This window comes from Rhinolophus sinicus, linkage group LG04, assembly GCF_036562045.2.
Source record: "Rhinolophus sinicus isolate RSC01 linkage group LG04, ASM3656204v1, whole genome shotgun sequence".
Lineage (NCBI taxonomy): Eukaryota > Metazoa > Chordata > Mammalia > Chiroptera > Rhinolophidae > Rhinolophus > Rhinolophus sinicus.
The window spans coordinates 70,934,446-70,950,446 of NC_133754.1; the positions used below are offsets into that span (position 1 = coordinate 70,934,446).

General features: G+C 35.0%; 1 pseudogene; it reads left to right on the top strand.

Moving 5' to 3' along the window:
* Positions 1–15,376: 15,376 nt before the first annotated feature.
* LOC141571463 (U5 spliceosomal RNA) lies at positions 15,377–15,498 on the top strand (annotated as a pseudogene).
* Positions 15,499–16,001: the final 503 nt, after the last annotated feature.

Genomic DNA, 16,001 nt, shown 5'->3' on the forward strand with positions numbered 1-16,001 from the left:
ATTATAGTTGTGTTATTTTGATGTGGTTTCATTTTAGTATAGAGACGCTTGCATTTAGTTTATCCTAAGCTATGTCTGATAATGAAAGCAGATGGAAATATGCATTGCTTTTAGTGCAAAATTCATGAAATAATTTCACTGGTAGACTTAGTTTTAAGACTCATGCCTGAAGAAAATGATAAACCTAATAGTCTTAGGAAAATCTTGTAAAACAAATAGCCAATAAAAGTACAGCTTTGAGGGTAATGGAACCCTAATTTTGGAGAAACCCAAAGATTTTCACAGAATGTTGAAGAAGTATTGCAGTGAACTTAATCCCTGAGAGTCCATCTGTCTAGGTTTGTTTTGCTGCTCATTTTAGGAGCTGTTGTATGTGGGCTACTGTTAGTTTTCTTTCTGTCTCAATTCCTTCATGTCAAATTAGGCTAATATCTGTGGTCAGGATTAAATGTGATAACATTTAGAGAGTGTGGTATAGTGATTGGCATCTGGTAACCACTCAGGAAATGTTGACCATTATTATGAAATAGGTTTGCACACTTTGGATCATGAGCCCCACTGAAGATTATAGGAATTGTGAGAGTCGCACAGGTAAGAGTGGGTATAAATGTTGGAATGAGTGGGTGGGTATGAAGTAAACTCAGATTAGTTCACTAGTACATTGATCTATCCTACTTGTCTATCATTTTAACTGGGTGCCGCTTTCTCCTCATTCTACCTGCCTGGTCTTGATCCACTTATCCTGCTTTCCCAAAACTCAGACACAAATGTCACAGTCTGGGTCAGTGATCAATTTGATTTAAAATCAATGAAGCAATAAAAGGTAAAAGATGTTACCATCAATCTTTCCTGCATCCTTAACTCAATTCCTTAGCTATTCTATCTACTGTTGTGGTTGTGTAATGATTCAGGACAGGGAAGTTTGTAGATAAAAAAAATGTTAAGTCCTCTGGTAGTCAGTGAGTTTGCAGTATTGTTGGGATATTTTGGTTGCTTTTCTGAAACAATTTCCAACAAACTTACATGTTCTGTCCAAAGAGTCTGCTGTTGAGCAACAAAGTTTGAGGGAGCTGGGTCTAATGTGAAATTCAGGGCTCACGTGGCTAGGGGAAAGTGCAGTTACAAATTTGGGACCCATTACCCAGAGGAAAAAGGGGAAGGTGGTGGGGAGGGGAAGAAGGGAAATGTGAAGGACAAGATGTGTCTATTTCCCAGCCCAAGTTAATGCCATCCTCTCTCTTTTGGACAATGGGAGAGAATTTCTTGGAGCCCAAACCTCATTAAATTCCTAACAACAACAAAATAACATTCAACTAACACTTATATCACTTCTCTCTCCCACAGACTATAGAAACTTCAGGAATTTGGATATTATTTGGAATGTCATAATTTAAGTAGATGCTTTCTCATAAATGTTCCAAAGCCTCTTTATAGGCATAGACTTCATTGTATTAGTTATCTATTGATATGTAACAAATTACCAGGGATTTAGTGGCTTAATAACACGCATGTGTTATCTCACATTTATGTGGGTCAGGACTCCAGGCACAGTTTAGCTGGGTCTTCTGCTTGGGATCTTAAAAGTTTGCAGTCAAGGTTATCATCCAGGGCTGGATTCTCATCTGAGGCTGCTCTAGGGAGGCATCTGCTTCCCTGCCCATGTGGCTGTTAGCAACTTCCATGTCCTTGCAGCTGTAGGATTCATGGCAGCTTGTGCCTTCAAAGTCAACAAAAGCAGAGAGAGAAAGTAGGAATGGCCTACTGGCAAGAGGGCACAACATAACCCCGGGAATGACATTGCATTATCTTTACCATCTTCTATTGGTTAGAGGCAAGTCACAGGCTCCACCCACACTCAAGGGGAGGGATTATACAAGGTGCAAACATCCCTTAGCTCCTGGAGGTCACCTTTAGGTTCTAGTAGACATATCCACATACCAGGGACTGTGCACTCTTCCTTGCGCATGATATCTGTCTAACTTGTTCCAGCCACAGCTCCTCTTCAGGACTTTCAGAACACATAAAACATTTTGTCTCTTTATTACTACCCATACTGAAGGGGTTCAAAGGAGTTTTTATAGATATTGTTATTTGATACTGTTGTTCTTCAGTGTTAAATTTCTTAAGCTTAGATACGCTTTAGTTATTATTTCATAAAAACGCTCAAAAAAGAACAGCTGTTTTCCTATATTTGCTGTTTTTAATTTTCATTGATATTTATTTTCATATTTGGTATCTTGTTGCTTTATATTTTAATATTGCAAGGTATTATAGAATAAACAAACCCATATAATCATTTTTTTAAACTGTCAAATCTCATAATCATTTGAGAATGTAATCCCCTTGAAATTTTGATCACCTTTATTCGTTCAGAATGAGCTATCTCTCATATATTACTTCTTGCCTGGGAATTCTTAGCCAATGTATTCCTTCTGGTTTGAAAAATAAATGTTGCTTTCTTATATTTTTGAGGCAGCGTATGATGAAAAGTTGATTTATTTTTTTTGCCTGTATGACTAATAATACTATACATTCTGTTTTCCTTTAGTGCTGACAACCTTAACTAGAAGAAATGCTTTCACATACTTCTTCTTTTACCTACCAAATCAGTCATTGGGGTAGTACAAACTATATCATAATGTGGCTCTTTGGAAGTCTGAGAAGTAAGTTTAACTGCATTTGGTTTCATCAATTCACAGAAAATGCAAATGATACTTCCTGAGTTCAGAAAAAGAATGAGTTTCAAAATAAAATCTCAGGTAAAATTTGAAATAAATTTAAACCTATATAACTATATGTAATTTTTGAAAGTCTATACATATAAATCTTTGAAAGTAATCACCACTGAATACAAACGTATTATTTATATTCTGGCCATGCCAGAGTTCCTGGTTACTTAGAACCAGAGCCAACGCTGTGTCTCCGCTATGACATCAGAATGTAGCCAGAGTTTTACCCTGCGTTCGTTTCCTGAGAATATGCTTGTATTTCTTGTTTCCCAGAAACTTCAACACAGGAATGTGGAGGGTACCAAATAAGGTTTGCTGAGTACATTAATGACACATTTAATGAATAAATAAGTATTCTGATTCCTGATATAGTTAATATTTGTAGGTATCTGAATACAGATTTTTAACATATAGGCATGAAAGTATTCTTTATCATTTAAAGAGAATTTTGTTAGGTTTGGCTTTTAGGGATTGTAACTAGTCAAGACACTTTTGAGGAGACACTTAAAATAACCAAGCATGCATTGCCGTGGGCATACTCATGGCTTTTTCCCAGAGTAAGAATTTCAGAAAAGTAATCTCGACAAGAATTGAGCTTACAGATTGAGACCTGTGTCCATGAAAATTGATTGTTTTGCAGTCTAAGATATAATGCTTTCTGGTTTGTATTAAGTAAGCCATGTATTATCAGAACGAGAGTATTGAGTAGTAGAAAGCATTCTAGATTTGGAGTAAAAAGGATTAGCTTTCAATTCTAACTCTGCCACTGGGATGGAAGTTTGTCTTACACCCATCTCCATCAAATGTAAAATGGGGTAGTAATAGCTTTTTTCCCTGCTTTCCAGGGCTGTACTGCATGCCTAAAACATACCTAACAGTGCTTTGGTAACCTCAAAAGCAACTATAAAACTGTAAGTTCTTATTAGGACTCATATCTTGATATGTGCATTGTCCTTGGAATATAATCACACACAAACTTGTAACACTAAAACTCATGATGCTACAATGGCATATACCCAGAAGAAGGCTCAAAATTTAATGAGATATGAGAACAGTAAATACCTAAGTTGGTAAATAGTTTTTTCCTACTTGCTCAACATACATTGCAGTAAACTTAATAATAATAGTCTGACATTTAGGGAAAGCTTATATCTGCTCATGTTTATATCTACAATTATGTGCATGGGGAGGAAGGAATGAGTGACAAGTCAGAGGAGGCAGATATGCTGTCAGAAATATCATTTGGATTATAAGTGAAAGTATTAGGAAACTTCCTCAGAGAGGGCTAAGTTGTAAGAAATTGAAAATGGGAAATATTTGCCCTAGAGATAAATTCTTCACACAATATTTAGTTTGTCTCCTCAGAGACTATTCCTTCAATTTTAGAACAATACTGTTCACTGAAATTATAAATTTAAATAACTTCATCTAATTGTAGACTCCATTCTAAAAAAGAGCAGAAGAAACAAAAACATTTGCAGAAAGAGAAAAATACTGCCTGAGTTGAGGTAATATTTCTTTTCTTGGCTCCTATGTTTTAGGCATCAAGTATGCTTAATGTAGACTGTACTTATTTTATTTTAACACACACTGTAAATAAACCCTACTTAAATTTACTGACTTGCTGATATGGCATCAATTCATATTTCTAGATTGTTACTAGGAAACTCCTGTGAATTTCTTTAGACACTATGAAGAAAGCAAACATTAGTTGTCAGGAATACCTAATTTTCAAAGACAAATGAATGGACTATTTTAGAAGAATTAACCAACCCCATCCACAAAAACCTGAATGCTGTTAAGCGTATGTGTGTTCATAAGTTATTTTTCATTGAGGCCCTCCCTCACCATCTTATTAAAAATTATAATGATGGAAACCTAAAAGCTTCACTGCATGGTGTAACGGGAAGAGATTTTTGAAGAAATCGTATTTACCTTTCACACAAGCTGTGAACTCACAGCCGTCTAAATTATATCCCATAGCCAGAAGCAACACAGCTTAGTCATAGAGGAGATGGGGTAAGTCTCCAGAACAACACAGCGGGAACATGCTTTCACAAACTTCAGGTAGCAAACATTTCAAAAGGTAGACAAATGTTTCTCTAATCTTGATCTCATTATTGATTTACTGTATTTCCTAAATCACAGTAATAAATGGATTCCAGATGTATTTTATTAAATTTCATGCCAGGGCGTGTCAGTGAATAACATGAATTACAAAGGACCGAAGCAACCAAAGATAAAGTCACAAAACTTTGACTGATTTGATGAGTAGGAAGCTTCTTTTCATCTCATCCCTATATTTTCACAGATTTAAGTATAACACTAACTGTAATTGTTTTGTTGTATGACCATAGAGTCTTCCTTTTATGAGAGAAAAAAATCCATTAGCAGTAGTTTGTGAGCTCTGTAGTTAATGTTCCAAACACTTACATACCTGTTAGATACATGTTCAAAACTCACTTCCAAATGTACTTTTAAAAAGTGACATGCTGGTTCTAACAAGCGAGTGTTAGCATTAAAAAATGAAACAAGCGAGCTACTCATAGATTGTTTATAGCTTAAATCAGTAACTCTTCCAAAACAGAATTTCTAGCAATGTATTTGCTAATAGGTTTACCTCACCTGTCCATTCCAAATGGATTTTATTTTCCTGTCGATTGAATATACTTGCTAAAAAATAATGAAATTTGTAAGTAGATATATGAATTTTTAATTGGGAGAAAACTTGAAAAAACAAAGGATTTCAGAGGAAAGCTTCCCCAAGGTGATAGTTCCCATTATTGAATCTGATTGGTTTGAGATGAAGGTACTAATGCTATATTTTTAAACATACACATGTATTAAAATGGCCTATGATGATGTCCATGAGGGAAAACATTAAAATAAAAATAAAATGCAGGTAAATTTGTATTTTAAAGGACCACCTAATTAATGTAATTTTATATAAATTCATGTGTAAAAAAAATCTCATGGAATAAAATACACTACATTATATTTTCATTCCATAGACTTCTCTTCTTATCTGAGTATATTAAATACAACAGGGAGAACGTGGGTGAATGCCATTAACACCCACTGGTTGTATATGATGCAGGTTTCCTAAAGAAGGGTTGGCCACCTAAATTCTGCTGAATATACCTGCTTCAGCTTAGGGAGACCCTGGAAAATAACGTATGCAATGACTGTTTGTAAACACGCATCCTTTGATCTTAATATCCAATAGTCAAGAATGATTACAGGTGGATTGAATTCACCTGGGAGAAGATGATGCAAGATACCATGCTACCTTACGAACACTGTTTTCTGTATCATAGAATAGCTTTCAGACTATCATGTGCAGCCCCAAATTGTCAGACCTAATATTTATATAAGTTTAAAACTTGGAATAAAAATATCCTTAGGAAAATGAGCCTATTTTACATAATATATACTGAGCAGAGAAGAGTGGGTGAACAGAAAAGTTTGTAGAAAAGAGAGCAAGTTCATATAGATCATGAGAAAGCAGAATTTTAAGCAGTCTAAAAAGTTTCATTTAAGAACTTGACTTCAAATACAACCTACTCTATTCTACAGTTAGACAGAACGATGTTTCATATGTAAAAGGTAGATCACACCTGACATATTTGGGCCAGGGGTGAAATTAGAGTATTTACACTCTCAGGGACTTTTCCCAATTGTTAAAATTCATTCTACCTTCTGGTGTAATAAGGACTACCTTTCCATTTAATTTGCGTGGTAGAGCTTAAGTAAGCAGCTTACAATTTTCTTTTCTGGAAAGTAATGAAGATTTCTTCATTTTACCTTCCTCCTAATTTGCTCACTTAAGAGCAAACATGAAAAAGGATCTGGCTTTGAGATGCAGAGAAAGAACCACACACGTGACATGGACAGCTGCAAATACCATTTCTGTACTGACAACTTGAAAGTAGTCATTACGTTTCAACAGGGTTGGGAAGCTCTCACAAGACAGAAATTTCCCCAGTTCTCCAATTAAGATACTAGATAATTCAAAGGAGAAATGTAGTCTCTTATTTTTATGAAAGAAGAAAGTCATTCAGCCTAGAGGAAAATAAGAATCCTATGATTATGTAACTGGATATGTAATAGGAACATCAGCATGCCTAGCAGTGTCATTTCAGGTCAAAAACGTTACCTTAGATGATTTACATTTGGTCACTATGTCAAAGATGAAAGCTACTTCTGTGAGACTTTAGTGTTTCTAAGGGTTCATACATACCTGGGTACCCCTGAGGTCTTCTGTTGTAGATAGGAATTTGGTTCAAAACACTCTCTATTTTTGTCTAGACTTCTCATAAGTGGTGAACAAACTGCTAGGATTCTGGATATACTTGAATCCAGGATTTAAAGAAAATGGTGCTTATGGTTCTGTGGCTACTGTCACTCAGTGACTGCCAATGGAGCTTCCTGCCCCAGTTGAAGATTCACTGGACTGGAACCACTGGGAACTGCAACTTAGGTGGGAACCAGATTCTCGGCTCAAAGAGCTTAATATCTAATTTTATAATCAGAGTCCCACATCTCTTCCAGGTTTATTTATGAAGAAAATTGCTGTACATTCAGTAGACTGTCATGGGTTTTCTGTTAAGATAATGCTTTATTCTCCTATAGCAGTTTTGTTTTTTTTGTTTTTTTCCTTTCTTGAGCATAAAAATGGCATGATTCCAGGGAATGGCTGGTGCTAGTTCCTGGGGGGCAGACTGACCATAAGTGACAGTCCTTGTGCATCCTTTGATTTCTCTCATTCTGCATTTACTATTTAAATTTGTTTCATTGTATGTAAGTTGTAAACATTATTGCCTAAGTATTTGTATATAACTTGGGCTTTGTAGCTTTTATGTATTCAGAACTCATATGGCATTTTAATGACGTATGATGTTGTTCTACTCTGGGCAGCTGTGTAGGATCATCATGTGCTAAAAACCATTTCCCTTAAAGATATTTTAATATGAAAACAATACTTTTCACAAAAAGGAAAAACTGGGATACGTAAATCCATTTTTTAATTTTCTTTTTGAGAAATGAACTAATCTGAAGAAGTTTACCAATATTCAAAAATATCTGCTCCCCCAACACCGTTTCCCTAGAGAGAGATCGTTTTCTCACTCTTTTTCTGTCCCTGGGAATATATATGTCCTAAGGCATCAAAGGAATTTTTTTGCTAAATATGATCGAGGCCCAGTGAGTCATTTCCTCAGGTGGAGGTAAGGAGAAATAAATAAGACTTATTTTTGTTCACGAGGAAGAAGTAAAAATTTGTATGTTTAATAAGAATTGAGGATAAACCTACCTTTTGCTTATTATGAAGACTGTTTGGTGAGGAGAGTGAGTACTAGGGGAATGATGACAGATTTCTGTTTGCCAAGTGCTCATTCCATTACAATCAGCAAGTCTGTGAGGTGGATAAAAGTGTTATCAAAATCTATCGAAATATTTTTTTCTTATCTTTGATAAAACATTTATCAAAATTATTCTTAAAAGCTTAAGAAAAAATGTATAACAAAGTAACTTTGAGTCTTTCTGTAATGAGTTAATATGCAGCAATTGCTTAGCACAGTTCCTGACCACTGCAAAAGATAAAAACAGTAGCATTTATTTCCAGTATTACCCACTATTCCTTACAAAATACACACACACACACACACACACACACACACACACACACACACACACTCAACAGAATGACCTACTAGGTCCAAAAGTGTCTCTGGGAAGAGATTGCGTGTTTATTGAAAACAAGTTCAAGAGAGGCAGGACTATATGCTAGAAAGAAGGAAAGATTAATATTTCAGGGCCCCTACCCTGAGACAGCCACGGTGCTGCATCTCACATTCTTTTTGCACTTATCAGGGAATGGAAAAGGATAAATTCCTTAAAATGTTTTCTAAGGCTATGTCTGTGCAGCAATATAATATGGTGGCCAGAACCCAAGTCTCTGGAAGCAGAATGCCTCAGTCTGAAGTCTGACATTCACTTTCTAACCAGGTTCCTTGGGTGAGTTACTTATGCCCTGTTTGACTTGGCTTGCTAACATATATAGTGAGGATAGTAATCATACATGTGGCTTCTATAGGGTTAACTGGGATAAATGAGTGTAAACACCTAGAGAAGTGCCTAGAACATGAGAAGTACTCAATGAATGTTAGCTGTTACTATTTGGTGATAATAATTTACTTTGTCAAATAATAATTTACCAGGAGTCAAAACACTTCTGTGTGTTGTACCTTATTTGTATGTTACCTTTTCCTCTACTACACACACACACACACATACACACACACACACACACATAATGCACATTCACCCACAAATCTGTAATGGATCAAAAAACTATAATTATCATGCTTTGCTTTGTGAGGCCGGGTTTGCCTGGCTTACCAAGGTAATCTATGGACTTGAGTCAGTATTTGATTCCTAGTCCCATTCTCTCACTAGGAAATGTTCACTACTCCCATGAAGTTTCCATTTTAGTTAGGAAGATGGAAAACAAAGTGGGTAAATAATTAAGTGTTATGATTTTAAAATATATTAAATACCATGAAGAAAAAGCGGAATAAAGGAATAAAGAGTGATGGTTATTGATAGGGGAAGAGGGTGATTAGTGAATAGGTAAATTAGGGTCCGCCTCTTTGAGGAGTCAACCTGGCAGGATAGACATTCAGGTAAAAGTTGATGTTATAATCTTGAGTCCAAGCTCTGCAGGACAGGCCAAACCTGGTGGAAAAATCAGGCAATCAGGCAATCAGACAAGGTTTCTACATTTTCATCTTGAGATAAAATTGCTTCTTCTTTCGGAATCTTCAGTCTTTGCTCTTAAGGTTTTTTGACTGATTGAATGAACACCCCCCCACACCCCCCTGCCACATTATGAGAGCAACCTGCTTTACTCAAAGTAAATGGATTTAAATGTTAACCACATCTAACAAATACCCTCACAGCAATATCTCCACTGGTGTTGGTCTAAATAACTGGGCACCATAACCCAACCAAGTTGACATAATATTAACTATCACAGGTGGCTAGGACTGGACAGGTAGCAATGGAAGTGCTGGAGCATCATTAGTTTCTAGATATGTTTTCAAGGTAGAGCCAACAGGACATCTCCTGAACCCCAAAGTAGCCAGATGATTCCACCCTCCTCAGCAGTAGGAGTAGTGGAAAATATTCCCTGGAGAAAATGAAACAGAAAGGCTCCTAACTCAGGGACACCAGGCACAAAGGAAGCAAGCACAGTGGACTGAAAATAGGTGATTAAGTGAAAGGTGACATATTGAAGAAAACCTAAGCACCCTCCTTTCAGTGGTCTCCCCAAGAAGTGAAAGCTAGGCAGCCAATCTTTACATCCTAAGAAGAGTCAACAAGTTTCTCTAAATAGGCTGAACTGTTTCACTCAGCAGGGCCTCACCCATTTGAATGACAGTGACATCCACTATTTATTCCACCAAATTTGCTGTATGCACAGAGGTCCCCATGAGCTCTTTTGAGACTCAGTCTAGAGTCCAACTCCTACACAAATGATAGGCACAAAACAAATAGGAAATGTCTTTTGCTTTTAACCATGTTAAAGAAACCAGTTTCAAACTAGTCCTCCATTGTAAAGAATGATAAAGAATAGAATATGTGAGATACATGTTTCAAACACTGGATAATAGGCAATGTAGAACTATGATCCCCAAAAGGAAGTATACAAATGAGGCAAGCCCCACATTTGTCCCGTGACTTTCACCTTGAGGTAATTTTTGGGCTATAACACACACACACACACACACACACACACACACACACACACACCCCAAAGAGCTCAAGTCAACATAAGGGTCTTGCTGAGCTGAGAACATAGAGATGAGTATTCAAGGTGACAGAAGTGTCACATTCCTCTCTCTGTATAGATAATGAGTCCCTCCCTATGACTAAGTTTGTCAGTGCTCCCAGATTCTTCTTGCCCCCCTTCTTTTCACTCTTTACCAAAACTGATCACCATTTTCTCATGAATAAGTAAAATGATCAGTTATTCCCAATCCATAATTGGTAACCCTATCATCAAAAAACAAAGGCCAAAACTACAAGTTTTAAAATTTGTTATTGATAAGAAATAGAGGAAGCAAATAATCTAGAATAATCTAGGCAACATTTATTACCAAATATGTCCCAAAGGATTTAAGACTTGGTAGGAGAAAAGGACCACAAGAGAAAATGTATAATATTTAAAAATTTGACATGGACAAAAATAATGAATAATGAATAAAAATCAAATATTAATTAAAAACTTTAAGTGGAAAAAAGTTGAAACTTTTTAATAAATAATTTTAGTAAGATAATAAACATGAAAAATAGTCTGAGAAATTTGCATCAATTGATAAAAAAATTAAATTGACTAAATTCCAGAAAATGACTTATGAATGAAATTTATCAACATCAGTAAAATTAAAGTATAGTATTAAAAATGGTTTGGGAGTCCAAACAGTGGAAGCAGAATATCTCCCTGCAATGAACAAAATGCCTAGCACATAGTAGAATTGCAATACACGTTTTCATTATTACCCAGTTTTCTTCATCCTGGGACTATAATGGTGATTACAAAAACAACAACAAACAAATAAGGAAAAAAAAAGAAAAAAGAAAAAAAAACCTCTGAATTCTTACCCTGGAATGTTACAGTCATGGAGAATAAACATATGAACACTCATAAAGAATTTCAAAATGTAAAGAACTATGAATGAAACGAATAGTGTAGGCAGGTTCTATAGAATAACTGAGTAGTTGTGATAGGGCCATTTAGGAAGGATAATCAACAAACGCCTCAACGTGGCACCAGAGATGGGCAAGGCAGTCCTGCTACAGGGTGTATCATAAGCAAAAGAGTACCTGTGGGAGGGAAAGTTCAGGGCATATCCTAACACTATCCCGCAAAGCTCAAGCCTAGGTTATGTAATGAGCAGTAGTGGTAAATATGGGTAAAACCACACTAAGGATGTGTTAGACACAGATAACATGGGATTTAGACTTTAATCTGTAGACAACAAGGAATCGTTGAAAGAGCTGTACTTTAGGGAGATTGTTTGGGCAGCAGTTTAGAGGAATTAAAGGAGAAAAGAGATTAAAAGGAGGAAGTCATTCAGACAAAAACGACTTTAAGTAAGAAATAATGAAGTCCTGAGGTAGAGGGAATGGAAAGGAGGAAATACTTAGTCACTGATGAGATGAAGGAGGTTAGAGCGTGGGAGGGATATGAGACTACTCTGGTCTGAATCTACTATAGAAACAGAATAAGATAAGAAGCAGGTTTTAGGAGGAAATTTATGAATTTATTCATTTTTGACATTTTTAACTTAAGGCATTCCTGAGAATGCAAGTGTAAAAATCCAGCAGATAAATGGATATTAGCTCTGTAGCTTAAGAACCCAAGGGAAGTGTTGAGAATAGCCAAGGAAATAAAAGTAGATGAGGTTTACTAAAGGGGAGAGAAAGCAACGAGAGCAGAACCCAGGTCTTTGGGGACTGTATACCTAGGGGTTCCACCTAAAATTTTGTTTAGAAGTAGATGTAGGTAAATATAATAATGCATTGAGTAATTGGGGATAGAAATTAGTGGGGAAGCCTAAGACGAATTGTCAGATAAGGAGATGATGGTGTCCTCTCAAGGAAACCAATGAGTAGTGCAGGCAGTGGATTAAGATGCGGGCTAGCTGAGTAGTTTTTCAGGGTAGCATTCCATACACGTCACTAAAGTATTGTTGATGTAATACAACATCATTGGAAACCTGAGACAGGAAAGAGTGTGTGTTTGTCAGGACTTTGTTAGAGTACTACATACAGTGGGAAGGAATACTTTGATAAGCTATTTGAAAAGGGAAGCAGATCTAGAGCCTGAGGTGATACTTAAATAAAAGCTGGGACTAAGCCATGTGTTCAAGTTTGGGAACAAATCAGAGTGGCTAGGATTCTACAGAGGATGAGTGTGATTATCATTAATCTTCCTCCTCCCTTTTTTCCAGTCCTCCACGAGTTCTAAGCTTCTCCTTCCCAGAAATGTTGAAGAATCACTTAATAGATATTGGTTTGAAGAGGAACTGGCTCTGGAGAAAACAAAACAAAACAAAACCAAAAAAAACGTACTTTCATAGTCACTAAATGAAGTCTATAACCTTGATCATAACTAGTCAAATGTTTAAACCTTTACTTCCATGTTAATTAATTTAAAAAATTAGGTAATATATAGTTAAAAACCTTACAAAACATAGAAGATATTGATATAATTACATAATTATATATTTTTTCCTCTAGAGATATATGAAAAATTTGCCCGCTTCTAAGAACACTTTGATACTAACAGATAAATAAAACTGATATATAAAAGTTTAAATGACCCCTAAGAAGAAGGTACACTTCAGTCTATGTATCAAGCAATCTAGATATGAGAGATCTCTAAAGATCGCATGAATTAGTAGGCCAAACCTTTAAGTAAGGTTATAAAAATACTTTTTAAAGTTTGAAAGTATGAAAGAAACTATGGTCTTTAAGAACTAAAAGGTAATTTCCCCAGAGAAAACATACAAGGGAAAGTTTAGATATTCTTATTTTAACCTAGAAAGATTCAAAGACTCATAGGAACCTGAATCTCTGTACAAGGCTGCAAATCCACATCTCATTTCCACATGAGCTCTCTAAACAACCACAGTTGGGATTTATTTCAATACACAAAGTTATTTCAAAAGGAAATTAAAATGGATTTCCTATATTTCCCCTTTACTAATAAAATGATATAATAAAGGTATGATTAATGTAAACATTAAAATTAAGAGCTGATCTGTTGAGATGGTGTCTATTTTTTTCGGTCTAATTCATGTCAAAGCAATGTAGAAGATTCATTCACAGGCAGTTGAATGATTTGATAGTTTGAATTCATGTTGAAAAGAATCTTTGCAAAGTGTTTTCTTTAAATCTTTTTTGTAATCTGCTATATGTTTCTAATTGTTATCTTGTAACTGGATGTATTCCTTCAGAAGTAAAGAAGATGTAGCAATCTGAATATCTATTACATGAAGTTGTACTGACTTGACCTTATTTTGATATATATCAGATATATATATATCTGATTCAGATATATATATATATATATATATATATATATATGAATATATATATATACACATCTGAATCAGATGTATATATATCTGAATATATATATATATATATATATATATATATATATATCTCTGAATCAGATATCTATATATCAGATTCCACTTTCATTAGAAGAGAAATTGGTAAAGCGAGCAAAACATTTCAGTTTCACTTGACCCAGGTGAGAGTGGTTTCTTCTGTAAATGTGCACAATTTTGCAACAAAAGTTTTCTTTTTCTTTTGCAGAATGAAAATAATCTGACTATAATTGTGAAGGTAGTATTTTGTAATGAAGTAAGCAGTATACACACTATTAGGTAGGGAACCTCTTTAATTCCATATTTTCTTTAACAACAATTGCTACACATATTGAAATCTGATCTTATAAATAGCATCACTAATAGTAGTAGTTACTATTAATATGTGTATTAATACATGAGACATTAATATGTGTATGAAGGCACTTTGCTAAATGCTTTATGCTCATTAGTTCACTGATCTCATATCCACCCTATTTTACAGATGGCAAAACTGAGACTCAGAATTTATACAACTTTCTCCAGCTCATGTAGAAATCAATGGTAGAGCCTGGACTGGCTCTTGCTGATCTTATTACCCTGTTCCTAGATGTTATTATGCTATATCCTCTTTTGGCTAATTCATCATTCCTACTAAGCTGGGAGGGATAAAGCTCTACAGGTGAAGCTCTACAATGTAACAATCTATTCTATTTAGACATTCTGTTGAGATTTAAGAAATCTTTTCCTAATTCACTGCTACCTTGACATGTGAAACAAATTAAGAAGCTATGTTTAATTATACTATTTATATAGTGAAATCTTAAATGATTTAAATTATGAAAGAAGAGATAAATAATTTATAATGAATAATTATGTATCAAAAAGAAGAAAATCATTAGAGAACCTTTTGAAACAATGTAATTTATCATTTCATAAATTAATAAAGAAGTGACAATTACCAAACATAGAACCTGATTCTTACTGTCTTAGGTTGCTAGGAACATTAAGTGCATTAATAAGTGTTTATTAAGCACACACAGGGACATAATTTAGTATCAGGATTATGAAAATATGATCCTGTATTTAAGGTGGTTTGAAATCTAATTAAGGAAACACAAAATTGTAAGTATATAAATATGATTGTAAAAGTGAGTTGAAGATAAGGTGTGGATAAGGCATGCTTACTACATAGGTCTGTAAGAGTAAGCAGAAGAAATGGAAGGATATAGTTTTGGGGAAAGTAAATGGAACGATGTTTCAGGCAACTTCATTCCTGTGCTCAAATATCATTTCCCCCGTGGCAACTTTGTACACAATTAATTGCTACTTGGTTTTGTTTATCTTATTGTGTGTTCCTTTCTCTGTACTTCCACAAGACAATGAAGAATGTGGATATGTCTCTATTAATTCATGGTTTTTGTTTGTTTTTTAATACTTAGTTTCAAGTGCACTCTCCCCTACTATGAATTTTTTTTTTATGATATACTCTGGTTTCTTTTGAAATCGTATAAATCTTTTGCCTCTTACTAAAGATTTCCGTGGAATTTTTTTTATGGCAGTGGGTAAGTCTTACTCATCTTAGTGACTCTGGCATTTACCATAATACCTGGGTACTCAATAATAAATAAATAACGGATGAGTCAATATGTCCATAAGGAATGAGAAAGAATTTGGATGGAGAGGATTCTACATTTATTATGATCACTATTTTTTTCCAGGCTTGTTCCCTCTACCTCCCCTATTGGTCATATGTAGGTTACATTTCAAACTCTCAATGGCCTGTGTAAGATTACTGAAAATATAAATGATCACAAATGTACTAGTGGCATTTTTTTTTTTTGTATTTGCCTTGGATTTCTCCATGAAAAAAGGAGCAAAGACTCAGATAAAACATTAGCTTCTTTGCTTCTGCCCCATATTCTACACAGTATGGATAAATAGTTTTGCTGGTTTGAGATTTACTGTTCTCATTTACTGAGCATTTATACAGAACCTATTCTGTGCCCATCATTGCATTTGACAGTAATACTGAGTTGAAAAGCAGAGCCTCTGATTTCAAGAAACCCTAATTTAATGGGAGATAGAAAACGACTATAAAATTTATTCA